We start from the raw sequence: 22,724 nt of genomic DNA, 5'->3' as shown, positions 1-22,724 counted from the left end.
CCTTTCCTCACTTACTTACTTATACACACTTGAGAAGTAATAATGTGGAGACATTTACTTACTTTTGATTACATTTTCAGTCAATTTAATAAAGTCTGTTTGTATGTCTCTTCATAGCTAAAATTCTTTCAATAGTTGAACTATCGTTCAAATTTCATAAGTCATATTTTAAATTACTCTTAATTCGCATGTAAATAAAATGCTGAGCAGATTTGAAAAAAAATAAATAAATAAAAATGAATAAAACGTTTCGTAATCTTAGTCTTAATCAGGAAAATACGTTCATTACGGTAGCTATCGAAAGTTCAAAATGTCGTGCATACAGCAATGTGTTCTGTTCACAGTACCACCTGTGGTTTCATTTTGCGTTCTCACATTGAAACTTGATATCCGGAATTTCGTTCTGTAATGGATGTAATTTGTCCGCTATGCAAAACCAATACGAAAACGAGAAGATTAAAAAAAAAAAACTCTTATATATAAAAGCATTCGCTCAATAATTTAGGACTTGCAGTTAATATGTTATTATGCCCATGCAACCATTTGTGGTACAAGAATATATTCAGTTTGTGCTAGCGTATGCAGCACGTAGAAGGGCTTAAGATAGTTCCATCCTTTATTATACCGATCGATTCAGAATCATAATCTGAATTGATCTAAGCCTGTCTGTCCGTCTTGCTGTCTGATGTCTGTGCATGTGAATTTGTGTTCAAGCTCCAGGTCACAATTTTTCAGATAGTTCGATAAAATTTTGTTACATAACGGCCTGTTCTGAAGAATCGTTACATGGCAAAAAAATTGCAATTTTCCGAATTTCTCGGCGAAAGTGACTTAGTAGTAGTATTAATATGAAAACTTTGGACCAGTTCGGTCAAATTTTCAATCCCCTCTTATATAACGAAAACTGAAAGTAATTAAGTGTAACAAATTTGAATTGTCTCGAATTATTTTTTCACTCCTATCCTAATAGAGATTTTCACGAACATTGACCCTATGTAGAGCGGAAAAATCGTAGTTTTAATATGTGGTGATGGAAATTGTTTGACACGTAATATTATAATGATATCTAAAAAAAAAAAAAAATGACTTCTACAAATTTTGGATCATCTACGCCTATTTTTCGATCTATTAGGTTGCGTTTTAAGCTCACTGCCCGAGAACTACGCACATGAAAAAGATAGCTTTATATAGAGACGAGACATAATTTTTGTATTCTATAATAAAACTAAGAATTGTGTTAGACAATGTGGTTTAGGGTATTTAATGGTCGGCCTTGCCCGACTAGAATGTTCATACTTGTTCTAACTCGCTCTTCATATTTTCAGTTTAGGAGTTGATAAATAACACATTAATATTAATTTCGTATTAGGGATTACGAGCATTCGTCATTAGTATTTAATTTTACTATTATCATTATTATTATTATTATTATTATTATTATTATTATTACTATTATTGATATTATTGTTGCTATTGTTATATTATTTATTTTACTTAATTTTAATTAGTTTAAAAACACAACAACCGAAGTCTCAAGCGCCTGTCGTCAATTATGGATGGGCAATGAACTGAATTAAAATTATAAAAGTACTTTAATATTAAATTGTTTTTATGAACGGTTGCGATGAACTGAACTAAGACAATAAGGATGGCTTATATGTCTACTCGAAAAAATTCTGCAAAATTGTTGAAGGATGAAAAATCTCTAATTTTAGCAATTCAAGAAGCAGCAAACTTAAAATTTGTGCCATACAATTATCATATTTTTCCATTTCATAAACGGAAAGCATTCTCGAGTGTAAGGAATTTTCAAGTTTTCACTGATTTGTTATGCGTTGCTTTCATATAATTGCAAGATTTTTGTTATATATTATATAATTTGTCTCTTACTGCCACACACGTTGCACATTCACGCATTTTGCAAGCTTAGCGATATTATAATAAGACTAAGAAGCCTTGCTCTCGACTCAGTTCAGCAACATTATCAATATTTAAAATCAATTACGACCGATGGGAATAGTTTAGGAATACGAGTACTTTATTGGATATGGTTATATTACTCCGTCCTTTAGATTACGCTTATTTTCTAAAGGAAAATTCTTGTGCAAAAGGAAGACAAAGGTAAGATTTGTTGCAAATAAATTCTTTATACTCAAACATCTTAACCAATAAGGAGAAATTAAAATTGTGTATGCATTCAATGAAGTGTAGCTAAGTGAGCAGGTGCATTGAGATTTTTCCCTTTTCTTTTTTTTTTTTCTTTTTTAAACTCGACATAAATTTTCCATACTTTTTAATACGAAAACGGAGAAAGACAATGAGACGAACGAACAAAGACGAATATAAATAAGAATTGAATGCTTATGTGCAGAGATACAATTTAAACTTGATTTAAACGAGTACGCATTTGCGAAATTCCTACCGTAGACCAGCGTATAGTTGGTCGAAAGAAGTCGCTCAGTGTAATGGCAAAGAAAAGCGCGGATCTAAGCATCTAGGTTGTGACCCGGTTAGGTCGATGGGCAGAGTAGTTCAACAAATATATAAACTCAACGATAACAAAACAAAACACTTGAAGCAGGCATAACGCAGCGCCTTTGGAAAAGTCAAATCAATCTTGTTAAAGACAAATTTGAGTTTGATTAAGAAAGCCCTACGTTTCTTAAGGCATTTTAATCTATTTATTATTAATATTTCGATTATTACCTTATTACAATTAAAAACTAATTAAAGCCAACATCTACTTAAGTGATCCGGTTACTAATTTTCCATTACTATTATTATTATTAGAAGTGCAAGAAAATCTTTCCATTTTCTGCCATTGAGAAGGGATGGAAAACTGAACTAACGCACGAATCATGAGAATTAAGAGAAAATAATTTTAAAAGTATTGTTTTTATGTTTTTGGTGTGTATAGGGGTAAAATTTTGATTTTAATTTGTTTGTTTATAGAAATTGATAGCAAATATGAAAGTAAATATTTTCATACAATGAAAGGATAAATGGTCTATATTTCGGATTTCAAGTTTTAACCTCACAGCTGAGTAATTCATTGTTCTCGTTACCACTCGTATATATTTTCATATATTTCGCTTCACAATGAATTTTCATTGTTTCCTGTATAGAGAAGATTCAATTTCAAAGAAAAAATGTATGGACACACCTCACTGCTGCCAGCAATTCCTATGGTTCCTAGGTTGCTGCACGATTTTCCTCGTTTCAATTGGTTTTCTTTGTTGTTATTTCAATAACAAATAAATACGAATTTGAACCCCATAGAACAGATACAACCACAAACACACACATAAACACACATAAACACACACACACACACACACACACACACACACACACACACACACACACACACACACACACACACACACACACACACACACACACACACACACACACACACACACACACACACACACACGCACACACGAACGCATGTAATGATAATTTTTTCAAGTCCCGTAAAATTCCAATTTATTTTCAACGTAAATCCAACAACGAATTTTGAAAAAATTGACAAATTCGAATAAGATGTCATGTTACTTAAATAAGACACGATTTACAAATCGAATGGATTAAATTCCCATATGTAAATCATATAGAATTGGAATAATTTCGATATATATATATATATATATATAAAATGTCTTTAGAATATCTTTGGTTTGGTTTTTTGTTGCCCAAACAAGAATTCATTCAAAATATATAACGAACAGAAAAACATTATTCAATTATTTCTATAATTTAAGTCTATTTAATCCTTATCCACATGCGATAAGCCTTTGAGGCGAATATAACCATTGAGCTTAAATTTTTTGAAATTTTCGCATTGCATTTTCAAACAACAAAAATTACAAAAAAAAAAAAAAAAACAATATTTAATGAAAGTTCAGCAAAATTTGCACGATATGAGGCAAAGTCGCACAGTCAGACGGTAAGTCCGTGTGTTGAACGGAAAGGACACAATCGAAGACGAACTTTGGGGCAGAGATATGTTGGACTGAACTGTTAATCGAATCTGAATCGAATTTTATGCAACAACAAATAAATTTTTTCTTTTTCGAAAGAAAGCAATATAGTCTCCCTTTTTCTGCATAAATAAATAAACTGAAATTCTGAGCAACTTCTTGTCTAAGTTAAGGAATTTCATTCTAACTATAAGCCTGTGAGGCTCATCGTGCTAGGATTCGTTAGACAAAACACGCGTTCACCTCTTCGAATATTATTATCCTATTGCCTTTCATCCTTTCATTCTTTAAATACTTATAGCAGACCTTCTATAACTAAATAGAAATATTACTGTAAGCCACGGTCCATCATTAAGTTTTGTACACTAATTCGCTTAATACAGTTATTCATACGAGGTGTTTTTAAAGTAACGCGTTTTACGGGAAGTGCTGCAGCGTTTTCCTTTGGAGCAAAACACGTTGATGTAGCAAATTTCATTCAAAAATTCCGGCTTTTAGATTGAACAGAAAAAAATTCGATGAAGAGATGAGCAGCCCTTCTGGGTGATGCATACGTTCGCAGGCTGCATCACAAGTATCATACAAGATTTTACTTCGACCCTTTATACCTTAGTCATACTAAGACAGATAACGATTTTCATCTCAGTCATATAGAGCACACTTGACACAATAGAAATTTTTCAAAAACGAAAAAGTAACGTGAAATGTACTCAGTAATTGATGCAATGTGCTCGTGAACTCTGTCTTACATTCACGTTTAGGGCCAGAACTTGCCAGTATATAATTCACGATTTATATAATGTTCCAAGCATTTAGCGTCACAAGCCGCCACACTGTCACCGAAAGAAAGGAAATTCGCGTTAAAAGGAAAAGCTTAATGAAAAACTCTACGCATCGTCAATAAGTTGACTTCCCCATCTCCCTTTTACATGAATTTTGCTTAAAAAATATAAAGTCGAGTGAAAAAGTTCTCTCCAGTTTTTTGATGAACTCCAAAAGCAAGGCATGGATTGAAACCTAATAATGCGACATAAATTATATCCCTCTAGGCAAATGAGCCTAGCAAAGAACACGGGTTTCGAATTACTCGATTACTCGAACAGGAGAAAACCGCCACGGGTTAGGGAAAGCCAGACGGCGAATGAAATGGCAAAGCAGTCACAAACGCTTTACTTTAATAAGAATGTGATGTGTTTGTGAGTCACATTTGAACTTTGGATTTAAATATTTGGACAAGTTCATATTGCATATCGAAAAAAGATATGACTTGTAAGCTGTGAACAAAAGTAAGATTCTCTTAATTGTCTGAAAGTCACATGATGACATTATTCGTCATAGGAGTGTAAGTACCAGGATTAAGTTAATCTCTGTTTTAAATTTCTCCTTTTTTTTTTTTTTTTAAGACTAGATGCATAAAATATTGCGTCTAAGTGCTCGTTTTTAACACTTACTATCTGGCAATCGTAAGATATTCAAACAAGAAATCCTTTATGAAATTTGATTATAAAAAAAAAAAAAGAAGTAATTCTCAATATCCATCACCATGGAATAGCATAGCAGAAAGTATTAAATGAAAATAATGTAACACTACAGTCTACTATTTAAATTATTAACATTGATTGATATTTTTGAAAATTTCTTTTTTGGCAAAGTGCTCTCAATTTCCCAATTTCGTCTCAGTAAAAATTCTTTTTTCAGTAATGCATTAAAAGTACAAGTGACTGATTCAATAAGAATACAAATAATCTTACGCTGAAGGCTTGCGATGATTGTTCCGATACTTAATGGCTGACAGAGCGCGTCTCTGTCACAGTTATACCGCTACAAAAATACCGTCTAAGCGAGGTGATAGAAGCTGCTTAAGAAGTTTCTTTATAACACTGAATATATATAGTCTTTTGATCGGATAATTTAGTTATATAGATATTGAACAATGATAATTTTTTATACGCTGGAAATGGAAATAATTAATTGAAATATTAAAGTTCTGAAGAGAAGATAAGCGCATCGGTAATGTTTATGTTCGTTCTATGATATGGTTTTTCGTTCGTTTCGTCTCAAATGGTTTGTCGAAATTCTTAGAACAATAAATAATAATGCTTCCAGCGTTTAATGTAGTTAAAAAGTCCGCTACACGCTAACGACTAACGGCTTTCGTTGAAACTTTACAGTGTTTATGTAAAGTCGAAGATGAACACTTTAAGTAGCCTGACTGTTTTATAAATCTTTCATGCATCCTCCATCATCAATCGGTATCATTTTTTCAATGAATTTTCAATGACCATGAAGATATATCAACATAGCCAATCGAAGTGCCCTCAGTTAATCTACTACTCCCTATATCCATAATGATAGTCTAATCATAATAATCTTTTCATGCCATGGATCCTCATATTGATGCTACTGCATAGAAAAGAAATCTACTGGGAAAATATGAACTTTCTATCGATGCATTCCTTAAAGTCTCTATAGAGATTTTACCGTCGCCGGGACCAAGCATAAAATGGTATTGAGAAATGGGAAGCATCGACTCTTTTAAAATTCGAAGGGAATTTTAAAGAAAAATTATTCCATTTGTAATATGAAATTTTTATTTGTAGTATCCATCCATACAATTGGTTGTAACGATACCTTGGCCGCGTATGAAGAAATTCATAATTAGTCGGAAATTTTGTCATATATATGTGATTTTGAGATTTTATATTATAATATGTAAATTTTCTTTGTTTTTTTTTATCGTCTTCTTCTTCTTTTTCTTCTTGTTTTGTATTAAGAGGAGGCAAATTTGAATCGTTTTCGAAAATGTATTTTTAAAGAGCACTTAAGATATTTAAAAATCTCGAAACAATTTCGAAGAGCATATGTCACTGGTATGTGGTAAAAATGTGAATCGTACTGCTATATGTGTATGTATGTATAATTAATTAAAATTTGTGTCCTAGATTTTATAGAAATTCGTATTATTTTTTTTATTTTTTTTTTTAATTTTTGTTTTTATTGTTTAAGTTATTTTCATTTTGTATTAAACCACAAGCGATAGGATTAGAAATTTTACATATTGCTATAATATAATATATATAAATGTGGGAAGCATTGTGAACTTTGGTCATTTTCAGTTTGTGCATAAATTTCTTGTAGCAATTAACCCTTAGTTATGTACATAATAAGCATGTACTTACCGAAATTAAATAAAATGCCACAAACCAATAATTTATTAGTTGTTATTGTTGTTATTATTATTATTATTATTTTATATAAAATTAAAGGAGTTCAGCTAATCCGGTTTTCTTCTTCCTTAAGCAAGGAAAATTTTATTTAATATTTATTTTATTTTTTTTTTTGCTTTTAATTTTCATACAATACAAATTTTATTCTTTTCGCTTTCTTGGGCATATTTAATCAAATGTTTAACATACATGCGCGCGATATAAGCTTGACGCGCACTTATCAAAATTTCTTCAAATTCTCTTTCGTTTTCAATATAAATTTGTCACGTTGCGTTCGAAAATGCTTTCACTGCACGTTTCTCACATGGGCAGTAGTTGATTTGCCTTATACCGAATTTCTAGCCTTTAAAAGCTTAATTGTTAGTAATACGTTGTGTTCTTTTTTTTTTTTTATTTTTTTTGTTTTTTTTTTTTTTTTTTTTGTTTTTTTCCCTTATGATAGCCGATAGTATTTAAGTGGCCATAAAAAGTCTTCTCATACTTTTCTTGGCTTCGCGTTCTCCATTTTTTCATTAGCCTTCAATAATGATCGTGACCCGTACGCACACGCACCTCCGTGTCTTTTTTTTTTTTTTTTTCTTTTTTTGTTTTCTGACTTTTTTTAAACATAAAGAATCATTGCCATCAGATAAAGGCGCAAAACTGCAGGACGGGATGTTAACGGTAATACTTGTAATGACGATGGTGCTGTATATATGGATTTATAAATGTGTTTTGTGTATACGTTTATGTGTATGTATGCGTGTTAGTTTGTGCGTCTTTTTTATGTGTGTACGGTTGTATGGGTGTGCGCGTGTATATGGTCGCTTATGTTGTCAAAGCTAAGGCTCCGTGTTATGATGTCTGTTAAAAGCGTTAAAGAGCGTAAAAAAATTTCATATAACACGTAATGGTTGTAACAGCACGTACATGCTTGTCATCCAGACCACTGGCAAACAGCAACACACTTAATACATTTTTCGTTTTTTTTTTTCTTTTTCCTTTTTTTCTCTAGCTTTGCTTTCCTTTTTCCAGCGACCGATTGTGTTGAAAAATAGGAAAACAACTCACACACGCGACATGTTACCGTTCATTCGTATGAAATGTGCTCACTCACACATACGACGGCACACATGTACTTTTGCTTAAGTACCTCATTGCACAGGATGACTTTTATATTCAAGTAGCTCTTGGTTTTTTTTTTTTTTTTTTTTTTTTTTTTTGTTTTTATGCTTTATGTTTTTGAATATTTAGGTATGAGTGCATGTATGCATCTATACGGATAGGCCAGGATATTAAGACAGGTCAATGCAAATTTCCATTAAATGCAAAGTGCGCTCTTCAAAAGCCACTTTATGACGCGCCATGTCTAATATTCATAAGCAAGCACGGACCGCGTTTAATTCGCAAAATTAACGTTATTTGCAACTTTATGTTATTTAAGTGAAGTTCTCTGTTGAAGTAGGTTTACTCTCACTTTAATAACTATTATCAATTTTGACTTCGTCTAACATATATGTATAGGTGTGCGTATATCTATCTATACGTATATCTATATATTTATGACTATTAGGAAAGTTTTGCAACGACATACATTTACTGGTTTCCGTTTCCCTTCTTTTCTTTTTTTTACTTTGTTGTTTTTTTGCTTTTGTTCTTTTTTTTTCTTTTTTTGTGTTTTTCTATGCCGTTCCACTTGGTTAACACGCACACATTTAACCTGTTTTTAGGCGTTTGTATTATGACACAATTTTTTTTTTTTTTTTTTTTTGTAAAATTATTTCCTTGTTGGCTATGGATTCTTTAATTATTAAAAAAAAAAAAAAAAAAAAAATATCAAAATTTTTAATTTTTTTTTTTCTTTTAATAAAATTTTGTTAATTGTGATATTGAATGGATTTTTTTTATTACTTTTTGCAAATTATTTTTTGAAATATTTTTGCGTTATTTTCTTTTCGATTTTTTTAAACCTCACAACATTGTATGTACTAGCTGGGCAACAGTTTAAATGAAACTAGTTGCCTAAGCCCTAACGCAAGCATTACCAGTGACTTTAACCTCCTAACAAATCCGCCAGCAAGCAAAACAAGATGCTGAGGAAGTGCATTTTCCTCTAGAAATCTCAGTAAAGCTTAAAAATTATATTTTTTTTCTTAGTTGTTTTTCTGTTTTTTCGAAACGACTCGCCGTCATTTAATTCTCTATTTGTAACTCTCCCAATTACATGAATTCTATGCTCCCTAACAGTAGGCTTAATTATTGAATACACTTTGCTCCAAAAATCATGCTACACATTTCTCTTCTTAGTTTAATAAAAGCTTTTACTCTTTAGAAATTCTCTTTATGAAAATTGCAAAAACCCAACACATGTCTTGCCCAAGTCCCGGCAAATTTTCGAGCGCATGTCCGAAAGCTTGAAAATTATCTAGAATTGTACGAAACAAAAAAAAAATAAAGATGTGTTTTTTTTATTCTTTTTTGGGAATACTTTCTTTTGCTCTTTTTTTTTTTTTGATGTTGTGTTCACTTTATAGCCTTTACAAATGTCGGTTAAAGCTTGCTACTGCTGCTGTGTGAGTTAACAAATCTGTTACAGTTTAAACTTTGAAAATTTCTACACATAATCTACCACAAAAAACATCATCGTCGTCGTCATCCTGTATTACTTGATTTCCTCGATTTTGCTACACTTAGGTATGTTTTGTTATAAGGAGTTTCGGCTTTTTTTTTTTTTTTTTCTATACTGCTACTGTTGTTGTTGTTGTTGCTTTTTTTTTTGATTTTTTTCTATTTTTCTTTTCTCTTCAATCTTTCTGTGTTTTCATCGCTTCTAAACTTTGTGGTGTTGTTTGCTAACAAACTAAATTCCCCTCGGTTAGGTCAACATAACCGGGTATCGGAAGAATAGCAACAGTAACAGAACTACGGCAAATCAAACAACATTCTTTTAACCACAGAACACCAAATAGGTTTTTATGGTTTGCAAAACACTGGAAATAACATGTAACGTTAGAAGTGTTGTTAGAAACTCGAAACGTTTGAGAAACAGAGCAAGCACTAATGCAAACGAATATACGCACATCGCGTACATACTCTGTGTAGGTGGAATTAAAACACAAAGATTAATTTAAACATTTAAACAAAAAACAAAAAAAAAAAATCCCGTCACTTTAATATAATTTTTCCAAACTCAAAGCGAACGAACAGACAATATACCGAAGCGACAAAAGAGTTTCTAATGTCACCTTTATGCGTATTAGTCTTGAAAGAATTCAGTTATATCAGTGATTCCTGATCCGTGCTGTCACTTGTCACACTGTTTGGCTAACCGGACAAATTGCGATTACAACCAACACCATAGGTTGAAGTTTTGCTCACGCTTTAACCTTAGCTGAATTTTGAGATCTTGGCATTTCGGGACACCACTGGTCTATTCTTTTAGTATATTGGAGACATATTCGATTCAAATTCGCGGTTAATAAGTTAAAGTTAAACGTTTAAATGAATTAAACGGGAAATGAAAATTTCAAATTTATTTTAGAGAAGCGTATGCTTTAAATCGTCGTACCTAGCATCCAATCAAGAATAAGCTTAGTTTGAAACGAAGTAAGAGATTTTGTCTTTGTTCCCAAGCACATTTAGAGACTTTGAGAGCCTTGGCAGTAATGTGCAAAAAATTTAAAAAAAGAGAAAAGCAAGAAAGTTTCTATCTCTTCCTATTATCGTCGTAACTACCGGTAATGGGTAGATGTCCTCAAGGCAGACATATATAAAAAAGGAAAAAAAAACAAGAACATTAAAACCCTATGAATCCTCTGAATGTCCCGGGCGAAAAGGACGGGATAAAACCAACCGCTTTTTTTACTCAGTTAAGGAGTTCAAGTTCAGAGTATCAACTTATATACTAGACGAGCACAATCACTCACTTTCAGTTAAACAAATGAACTCGCACTTTATTAAACGATTCTGTGATTATATGATTTCATTTTTTCTCATTTGAATTTTTTTATCTGTTTTTTCCTATGACGTAAGCGGCGTTCATTTTGTTTACAATAAAACCCTTATTCCATTGGGCTTGGTGTCGTGTGTGGTTTTGCTTAACGTAATCCATCCGTTCATTCCGCATTATAGCTAATGTTTTGCGATCACGTCTCGTTGGGCCAACGTTGCTTGATTAAGCCTTTCACTCGTGCTTGTATCACGTTTTGTTCCGTTGGCAGCTCTTGCTTAACATTTTCTTTTCTTCGTTTTTGGTTCGCTAATCTCGAGCTTTGATTTTAGCGTCTTATGTAGCTGGTTGTTTTTTTTTTTTTTTTTTTTTTGCTTTTTCTTTTTCACACCCTATACCATTTGTAATATACGATATATTAAGTTCGCGCGGACAATTGTAACAGAAAGAGTCTCATAAAAGTTTGTAATAGACCCACCTATTATTAGGACAATTGATTCAGAATCATTTTCTGATCTTGTCTATCCATCTGCACGTCCGATGTCTGTCCATGTATTATTACAGGTCACAATTTTCAAGGTTTTTTAAGCTGCACAGCTCTCATGAGAGCAAACAATTTTTCTGGCACGAGGTTAGATGGATTAGCTGGTACCTTATCGTGCCGTAAAAGCATTTTTCTTCCCCAAATGCGGTGGTTTCTTCTTGCTTCACAATATTCAAGCGATTCATTCCATTTTTATTCATATAGCAGATAAAAATTATATCACGTGACGCATCTGCTTGCTCGAACCTAAAGCTGGCTAAATCCATTTATTCCGTTCTTCAAGTACCTCCGGTCTACCCTTCATCCGTAGTTATGTAACAACAAAGAAAGTCAGATCAGTTGATTCTAAGCAATACTGAATTCCGCCCTTTCTCCGATATCCTTCACGCACAACTACACCACATCACCACAGACCCATACATCTGGTTCATGTAGTTTCAATTTTGTATTGTTGTCCGTTATATCATAAATACATTTTTTTTTCATGTCCGCTGTTCTTACCCCGCATGAGCGCTTAAGTACCTGAACGATTGTCAGTACTTGTGCTTTCACGACTTCGTTGGTATTGTAATCGTACGGCATGTAAGCATTTGATAAGGCGGAGAGGATTGTGGAGCCCCTAATAAGTTTTCGTCGGTACTTGTTTTGCACAACAATACGAAATTCGTAGAAGAAGTACAACGAAAGTTGTTTAATTTCAACGACTATCGATTTATAAAATATACACAACATATGTTAGCAAAGCGGGTTAGTCACAGGCAGAGTTAGATTCAGTTTTTACATCAGAAAAATACCACAATAAACGCCATTCTAGAGATTGCTTGTGATTTATTCACATTCCGGAAAGGTAGCATGATAGAAAAAAAAAGTGAAACTCAAGTAGGTTTCAACATAAGAAAGGAAAGTGCTCAGTATCGTCTATTGTAATTGTTTCTAGATGTTTGTATATGACGGTAAAGATCCAAAAGGAGGGAAAATACCCCTCATACGAATCGATTGAAAATGTCGTTTCGGACCGTTCCAACGTTGCTTGTCAAGCAAAAAAAAAGAAAACTTTTCTGCACCGTATTGCGACTAGCAATGAGATCTACTCCGACAATCCCAAGCGCAAAAAGCCTTGGGTTAGTCCACATCGGTACCGAAACGGAATATTAATGACTATAAAGTTTTGCTGAGCATATGGTGGGATCAGCAAGATATAATCTACTACGAGCTGCGAAAACCGAATGAAACTGTTATTGAATATGTCTGCCGTTGTCAGTTGAACAAATTGAACGATAAAATGTGGCAGAAAAGACTAACAATAGCGGTCAACAAACGCTCGGGCATACATCGCAAGAGTTGTCAAGGGAAAAAAGTTTCCTTTGCGAATGGGAATTTTTGCCCAACCCAACGCACTCACTAGACATAGCGTCCTGTAATTATCACTTGTTCAAATCGACGCAATATGACTTGGCTGGCACATGGTTTCGAAATACTAAAGTTGTGTGAAAATGTTTCGATGATGAATGGATGGCTGCCGAATTAAAATCCTTCTTTCGACTCGGTATCGCCCTGTTACCAGCAAGATGAGAAAAGTTTATAGAAAATGATGGAAATTATTTTGATTAATACATGTTGTACCGATTTTTCTCAATAAATGCTTTTTTCAACCGATAAAAATGATCAGAATATATGCAAGCCATTATTATAAACTTACCATGTTAAGTGTGAATTACATAAGTCTGTTTTCCGGATTGTCTCTCTCTGTCTAAGAGCTCTTTATAAACAGAAGTCTTTTTTTGACAAGTCTATCAGATAAAATTTTTAGTGCTTTATGACGAAACCAGGTGAAAGTAATAAAAAAAAACTCTTTGGCTAAGCTAATTTTAGAAAATTTCGACCATTTCGCGCCTCTTCCCGGGTAAGCATTTTAATGATAAGCAAGTCTTTATATGGCAACAGGGAATTTTTTTCGGCATTTTATGACCTAAGAACTATGGAACTCAGGAACTATATTAAACGCGATGATGTAACATTTTCAACAATCAAGTCAAAGCCGAAGCCCTCTTTCAAAATTTTTTAATCCAACAATAGTTCAATATTTTATTTTATTTATTTTTTTAATTTCACTTTTTATTGCAACTTTTAAAACTTCCATTCGCCCCTTAATTGTCCATAAATATTTTTTGTTAATTGGGACATGAAATTTTCTTTTAATACTACGTATCCGAGATCGAGTAAACATACATTATCATGAGGGAGTTAGTTGTTCTTTTATCATAAGATATGCAAATAAATTTTTGATAAGTAAATAGCATACGTTACTTTTTTACCTTTTTACAAGTTCGAATACAAAGGAGACGTTAACTGGTTTCGCGTTTTTATTTACTGTCGTTTTTTATCAACTGGGAATAACTCATAAAAACATGACAAGCGTATCAATATACGATTCTTATCAAGGAGGACTGTATAAAATATTTTTCATTTTCTTTATTATTATTATTACAAAAAGTAACAAAAAACCATTCATTCACTCATTCGCTCATTCGTTCATTCAATTCGTTCATTCAGTCGTTTTAAGCAAAAGTTAAAAGTCACAAAAACAGTAACACAACTCAGACATAAGTACTTTACCGTCTTTTATCGGTATTTGTTGTCCTTGTATTTTATGGCAATTGTTCTGCTTTTGTTGTTTCTTTCTTTACATTGAAAACGCTTAAAAGGATAGAAAATATAAAGAGGAGAAAAAAAGAGCGAATAGTTGTCTGGGTTAATGCGTTGTGTGTATCGTGAGAAGTTCTTAAACGAATTTGTCTTACTGTTAAAACAACAACAATAAGAATACAGTCCTTTGGTATTTAGTCACCGACATCCATGAAAGTCATAAGAACGCATATATTCTTTGAGTTTTACTCCCCTGCGTGTATGACTAAAACAATTAACGACACTTTTTGTTCATTCTTCCCCCTCTGAGCACTGTGTAAAGGAATATAAAACATTGCTGATATTGGGGTCTTGGCATTACTACCTACTACTGTTTTCCCTTTATTTCTCTTTTTCATAGAGAAAGAAGTTGACGCTTTGCGTGTTAACGCGTAAGTGAAAAATTACGGCATTGATTCGAGTTTTTCTTCCTTCTCTTTTTTATTTTTTTATTTTTATTTTTTTTTTTTTTTTTTTGATTTTTATGGTAAAACAAGTTGTACGCAATTTGTTCGGTAAAACAAGACCTTGAGCGTAGTGCAATACATAAATTTAAATGCTGACGATAGATATTGTTGCCACCTGTGTACCGTTGTTTTGCGTTATGTAAATGCGTGCGATATTTTCATTAATCGCTCTTCATACAGCTTTAATAAAAAAATATTAAACTTGCTTTAGTTTCTTTCACAAAAATTTCATTCATGTTTTACTTTTAAATTCAATAAGAAATATTAAAAAATTTATTATTTGTTATAGCTTTCTTTAAGGCTATGACGTCACTATCTTTCTTTTAACCTTTCTACTTTTTCATATTGACAATAAAATCATGAGACAATAGCCGCTTTAGCTGGCTTCACAAAACTATGTACACTTGTACACCTTACGTGCACTAAGTTTACGTACCTTTAGTTTTAATAATTCTAAGCTGAAAACTGATGAGTGCACCGTAATGTATACAAATTGAATAGATTCGAGCTTATCGTTCCAATAAACAAGCAATAAAATCAAGTTCTTAAAAATGAGATTTACTAGCGAATGCCCGCAATAAGAAATTCTCTAATTATATCATCACTTCAGTATGAAGAAATGCCTTTTTTTATGATGAATTATACACATAACTTTTTTATTATTATACCTACCACTAAATGAAATGATATGGTTATACTCCCCCTTTGTCGCAATATTTGCAAAACCTAAAAGGGAGCTTCAATGACTCTATAAAGTATGTATGTTCTGAACTGATTCAGCCATGCTTGTCCGTTCGTATGTCTGTGCGTCTATAGGGTGGATGTTGTTGACAATCTCTTGGTCGCAAAAATTAAGATTCCGTTCTCAAATTTAGGCCAAATTAAAACAAGCGCACGCCCGTTTTAAGCGTACGCTGAACACAACTCTGCTCTTCTAAGCAAAACCGTGGGGGTTTTTGCTCATAACTCATAAATTATGAAAAGCCAAAGGCTACAATTTCCAAATTTATTCTATGGACAACCTTTCATGTTCGACAATGAAAAAAAAACCATCCATCTCTAGATGAGAGAATACAATGCGATCAGCACCTAATACACCTAAATTTATTTGAGACTCATACTCGTTCTAATAGAAAACAAACGTACTTGTAAATAATAAGTACGTTTGAAAGAATTTAATTGCTGGAAAATGGAATTTGAATTCGGATTTTCTGCTTAGATAGTTGACCTCCTTAACTATTCGGCAATACAGTAACACCTTGTTGATCAGAAGTTACGAATGAAATTATGCCACTAATTATGACAAAATACGTTATATAACGATGTATTCATACATTCATATATTCATATTTGCATAGATCCACACGTTCATCTATTCATATATTTGCACTTTTATATATTCATAGATTCATTTGTTCAGGCATTCATATATTGATGCGTTCATTCTCTCTTTAATTCATGTATTCATATATTTATATATTTATTATTTTATACAAACATTCATTTGTTCATATATAGTAATATTTTCATTTTTTCATCAAATCGTATTTACGTCATACATTTCTGTATTCATATGTTTTATATTCATATTTTCATATGCTGATATAAGTAATAATGCATATATTCATATACTCATATACACATATGCTTCATATATCTATATATTCATATGTGCGTGTACATATTTATTCATATATTCATATGTTTCTGTATACAGGTGTCTTGTTCATATTCTATTATCCGCAACAATTCATGGACACATGTACTCGTTTATTCATATATTCATATGTACGTATTTTCTTTTGTCTTTCTTAATGCAGGAAAGTTGCAATGAAGTCGACCATTATGATTCACTGAAATTAATTGTGCTTCAAATATTTTTAATCCAAAAGGAAAGGTGTGTCTAACAACACCCCCATGAATGAAATTTATAACTGCATAAAATTCATAAATATAATAATTTCCAAGTTCTCATTTAGATTTTCGTGAATTATACTTTTTCATATTTATCAACTTTTTGCCAGCTTTCCTTTACCTTAAAAATTACTTTTCATATGTAATAACATAGCTCCATAAAAAGAAGTTTTTTTTTCTTCACTTTTTTTCATGCCTAACTTCCTTCTATAGGCTCTTATAAATTATCACATGATTTCCCCGCCTAGATTTCTTTCAGCAAAATGCTTCTTTTTTTTTTCCCTTCTACTAAAAATTGCAGTGAAGCATGGCAAAACATAAATTGTTTCTAATCAATTGTGCGTAAATTGAACACGTACATATACGTACCCGCGCATATACATACATGTCGACAAAACATACCCATTCATAGTGCAGGTTATAACATAAACACTTAAAAGTCATGCAAGCGAACCACAAACGCCCACACATACCCATTGCTATGAGCTTAGAGGCGAACAATAAAATATGCACTCCTCCCCCGTTGTTATGAAAAATCAGTAAAATGTGAATGAAAAGTTTACCAAATACTACAATAGAACCGAACCATGAATGTGGAATGAATGAGCGAATGAATATAAACTATGTGTTGATAGCAGTAGTTATAATAAAACGTAACACCCCAGCATTATGTGAAAGTGTCTGATAAGAAATCAAAGTCAGTAACTTCAGATTCAAAAGACACCCCAAGACAGCATTAAATTTTGTAAGTCTCTATAAAAACAACAAAGAAAGAAAAAAAAGAAAAAAAAAAAAAACAAAAACGAAGAAAATAATGTTATTTATTTGAGTTCTCCAAACCTACAAAATAAGAAAGTGCCAGATAACAGCGGTCGAGGTGTTCTACTAAGTAAAACAACTGATAATAAGTGAGTTAGTAAAGCTTTGCGAGATAAATTTTAATGTTGTGTAAAAAAACAGAACAAAACAAAAAAACAAAACCAAAAACAAAAAAAGTTATGCATATGCTAGCAAAATGAAATCATATTTCAAGTAAGACCTTAACATTACACTAAACATCCCATATACTTTGGTTGGAATCAATGAGCTGGAAAAATCTTAAAGCGTAAAACCAGCGAAACATATTGAAGCTTTTATGGAAACAAAAAAAAAAAAAAAAAAACCAAAAAAAAAAGAAATCAAATTTTTAGGCGTTCACTACATTTTTTTTTTTCTCTTTTGTTTTTCTTTTTTTTTGTTTTCTTAATTTTTTTTTTTTGGAGAAAATAAGCCATTTGTAAAAAGATAATTTTTTATTTAAAAAATAAATTTTTTCGTAAATTTTTCTTTTCTTTTCTAACAAAAGTTCTTAATTTAAGTTAAAATAAAAAAAAAATACACATTTTTAAATGGTTTAAATATTTGCCATTTTTTACGGGGAAACATAAACCATAGCATACTATAAATCTCTATTACAACTCAAAGTTTTTAGCATACTTTTGAACGCCCATAAAAATGTATGCCTTTACTTTTACGTAAACCGTTTTGTTGCTCCTATTCGTAAAAAGACTAAATAAATACAAAAGCTTTTCAAAGAAAATCCCCCAAAAAAAAAAAAAAAAAAAAAAAACGAAATATTTAAGCGAAAAAAAAAAGGATCATCTATTAACTTTTCGTCTGGAAAGTAATGCCTTCGAGATGTTCTCCATGAAATTCATTACAGTTTTAAAAGTAGTTAAGATATTCGTGTTTGAAAGTTACCTTCAACCTCTAAAACTAATCCTACGTTTACTTAAACGCTGAAACCTTCCCATCATTAGCTAACATGAACATGATTTGAACTACAAAGTTTTCATTTGCATAACTAAATAAAGCATAAACATAAATCAAAATGCTGTCATATATAAAATAATAAAAAAAAATAAAAAATAAAACATAAGAAAATATGATTGAAAGCAATCAAACTTGTACATATTTCTTCAATTAAATTAATTAGCTCGATTTGCAACCGTGCAACAAATAGATTTGCAATAGAAAACTTAATTAATTATTTTATAATTTAACAGCGGAATTCAAATTGATTCTTACAAGTAAACCTTATGATAATTTCTATTAAAGTCTAATACAAAGCACATATGTAAAAATACAATCTAAACATTTATTCTATTTAAATACGAATAATTAAAAGTGTTCGTAGAATATGTGAGATATGAGATGGATTCGATAAAAGTTCAAGTATTCGGCAGTATTACTCAAAGAGTAGCAAGCGGACACCTGTAATATTGGGAATAGCGAGAGATCTCTCATCAGATTTTTGCTCAGAAAAATTTGGCTCAGATGTATAAGCATATTTTAGAGAACTCGTACCTTATAAGATAACATTTTCTGATACGTTCACGTTGGAAATTATAATCGAGCTTGTCATTTTGTACGGATTGTTATATATATATATATATATATATAATATCTATCTTCTTCCTGAGCAAACAAAAAATCCAAATCTATCTAAAATAACACGTAAAGCATTATAATCGGGTACGTCATTTAATGCAATTATTCATTCATTTAGAATGCCGAAGTATTATCGTTCAGCGATTGTTGCCGAACATCTTTCAAAATTGCATTTTTATTTCATATAACGACTCTTTAAAATAAGGCATTAGTTTAATGGGGAAATGACTGAAAATATTGTGCAACAAAGTTTATTTCCAATACCTTTCGTCCTTGGACCACTACAAGTTAGTTTATCAATATATTTATGAAAATATCTGAAAAATTACGATCTGCATGCTGAAGACAAACATACTTGCGCAGACATCGAATGGACGGACACGCAGGCAAGCTAGTTATGAATTGGTCGGTATACCAAAAAAGGTAGGTATATCTTAAGTTCATCTGACACAAACTTAATATACACCCTGTGCCTCAAGCAGTGTAGGATGAAAGGTGTATTCGTATTATCAAAACGTTTGCAAAGCCCAGACGGAATCGTCAGACACCACACAAAGTAAACATATTCTTGATCAGCGTCAAATTCCGAATTGATTTAAGCATGTCCGTCTGTCTGTCTATCTTATGTCTGCTATAAACATTCTCGTGCAGAATGGCGCAGAAACAAGCTTCAAATTCGGAATGCACCTAAACTTGTTCATATGTTCGTCCGCCTATCGCCTAAAAATTTGCAAAAGAATTTGAAAGTGACCTAAACTTTTCAAAGGACATGCCCACAACTTCCAAACGCCTACGCCTACGCCAACGATAAAAACTTTTATTTTGAAAATTTACTTCTTTCACTTTTCTTGTCTTTCTTAGAATAAAGATTCGATCACGACCGAATATAATTTTCTTCTTTGCTAATTTTATATTTGGAAATATCTTAGCTTTTAGATTACTATCTATAGGGGATTGAAAGTGAAAGTTTTTTTTCAGTTTATAGTAGATTAGTTTAAAAACTAATCACACCTACTATCGCCTTAGGGAATTTAAATGGTATTAAATAAGAAATTCTATTAAATTTTAGACAAATATCTTTTATGGTTCGTAAATTTATAATATCTGAACCAAGGTGGGCATGATATAGATAGATCGATGGTCGTAACAGATCGTAAAGGTGCATTGGCGCAGCTCAGCTATGTGTTACAATTTCGGTAGTGTTATTATTTTGAAAATAGGTAGACATATGAACAGATGGACTTCGAGTGCGACGCTAATCGAGTATATATTATATACACTATACGTTACGCGTTTCCAAATTTAAAATATCTATCCGTCCTAGATGCTTAAAATTGAGATGAGAAAAACTGAAGAACTAATAGATTTTAAAGGGAGAATGTTTTAAGGGCTACTCTGCAATGAAATGTAATTTCAAATAATCTATTAATAGGAAAATTGTTTTCGTTTCAATGATACATTTACAATTAATGAAAAAGTGAAGAATTTTCATCCATGTCACAAATTCTTGCCAAAAGGTTTACAGTCCTATAGTCAGTCTTCTACAGTAGTAGTAGTAGTAGTAGTATTATTATAAAAATAAATGCTTTACATTTTTTGTTTTTGTTTTTTGAATGTTTGCTGTCATTTTATATTTATTTGAGATGGAAAATTTTACTTTACCTTGCAGCAAATAACTGCCGGTCCAGTCGCCGTTCCATCTATTATTTAAAAACAATCAATTGTAAGTCAACATGAAATTGAATTAATTTAAGCATTGAAGCAAATGTTTATTATTCTAATAGAATGTTCGCTTGCTTAGCCTACTGCTTCGCATTCATTCAAAACGCTTTTCTTTCCTTAGCATTTAAAATTTTGGTTTGCTTTAAGCCACGTGCAACTCTCTCCATTATTATTCACTTATTTTTTATATTATTATTATTATTTATTTATTTTTTTTTTTTTGTTTCTTGACCTAATAATGATGCAAAAACCTTTTAAAGATTTATGAGGTATAAAAATAAATGCGAAGAACATTGAATATTAAAAACGTAGTCTCTTTTTCGGCAACAGTGCCTTTAGAAAATCGTTTTAAATTGAACGCATAAAACGTTCCAATGTATTTTCTAACTTATTTACTTATTTATTATTATTATTATTATTTTTTTTTTTTTTTTTTTCTCTTACGAAATATTTCAATTTTTCTTGACCTTAACATTTCGGAATGGCAGATCATAGACTATTAATTAAGATTTATTGAGAAGTCAGCAAAAAATTCATTTGCCTTTAAAATAAAATCAAAGTAAACACTACCCATAAGAAAATTGGAATCTGTTGAGGAATTTAAAAGTATGGTATTTGACGAAAAATTCTCTACATTGAAAGTTGCCCTTTGACATAATCAATTCTCCCGAAATTTTACGATTTAAGTTCCAGTCGCTAAAAATTTCTCATCGAATGTGTATCGAGGACGAAGACGTGCCTCATTTCACGTCACTGTCCTTTAATTTGGGGAAAAAAATTCGACTGAAACTACCGAAAGCAGTTTGCGACATTTTGGAAAAAAATTTTTGCCTTAAAGATGGAGAGGAAAATTCGTATATGTACCTCCGTCTCTAGCAAAAGTAATTCAGAAAGTGATTTTCAACATGGGCTTGAGGCAATTTTCCGTTTATGGCATATTATCCAGATCTGTCTCTTTGTTATTAGCAGTGTTTCAGGTCGACGCATTTACATTTAGCACGAATCTCGAAGAACATTTCGCCTCGAAACTGGCATATTGATAAAACACATGCAAGCACTTAATAGTTCTTTTTCCGCGAATGGTTGTTAACCCTTTCGGCAATCGACAGCTGCATAGGACTGGGTTACTTTATGATCTCGGCTGGCAAAGCATCGTGAAACAGTTCGTAGTTTCTCTATTTTAACAAATGCGGTTCCAAAAAATATGAGGATATTTTCACATCCTATCCTAAATATGCGATGTTTGTAACAAAATTGTTGTTCATTTAAAATGTTAAATTCGTTTTGTGTTAATGACTAACTTAAGATTTTTCATTTCGATATCTAATTTAAATTTTTCTTCTTTCATTCATGTAGATTGTCTTTAAATTGTGCCTTAATGCTCTTAATGTGTTTCCATTATAGACTTTTGTAAGTCTTCTCCTTTTTCCAAACAACTGTTCATGATGGCAACGTTATCACAGTCCAATTTCGTCGTATGCGGCATTTCGTTCATTGTCTCTCCCGTTGGGCTTACTGAGAAAATCGACTATTTTCGTCACGCTTAATAATCGTTTATACTTCGCTTAATTGTTCTCAGAAATGGTTCGGTTAATTTCTCCTTTTCATAACACCGTTGTATTTTGCGGCAATAACAGATAAAAGCATCAAAAAATCGTTAGTTGCTTTTATTACATTTCTTAACATCTTGGAATGTCTGTCGGCAACAGTAAGAGGCAATCCTTCTATTTCGATTACTTTGATCAATTATTTGTGTTTTCCATAGAAATGTTTTAAACGCGCATCACCCACAAGTTATATCGCATTCGAAAGAAAGTATGAGAG

The 22,724-nt window shown here is 31.9% G+C and overlaps 1 protein-coding gene across 1 annotated transcript in view; it reads right to left on the bottom strand.

Annotated features, from left to right (window-relative positions):
- The window catches only part of LOC119638523, a 216,257-nt gene extending 207,845 nt beyond the window's left edge, over window positions 1-8,412 (bottom strand). The window contains exon 1 of the mRNA XM_038035366.1: window positions 8,120-8,412. The gene's annotated coding sequence lies outside the window, so the exon portion shown is untranslated. The remainder of the gene's footprint in view (window positions 1-8,119) is intronic.
- Between the last annotated feature and the right edge of the window lie 14,312 nt (window positions 8,413-22,724).

This window comes from Glossina fuscipes, unplaced genomic scaffold (assembly GCF_014805625.2).
Source record: "Glossina fuscipes isolate IAEA_lab_2018 unplaced genomic scaffold, Yale_Gfus_2 0, whole genome shotgun sequence".
Taxonomy (NCBI): domain Eukaryota; kingdom Metazoa; phylum Arthropoda; class Insecta; order Diptera; family Glossinidae; genus Glossina; species Glossina fuscipes.
The sequence above is the reverse complement of the archived record's forward strand: the minus strand, read 5'-3'. Positions and strand labels throughout refer to the sequence as shown.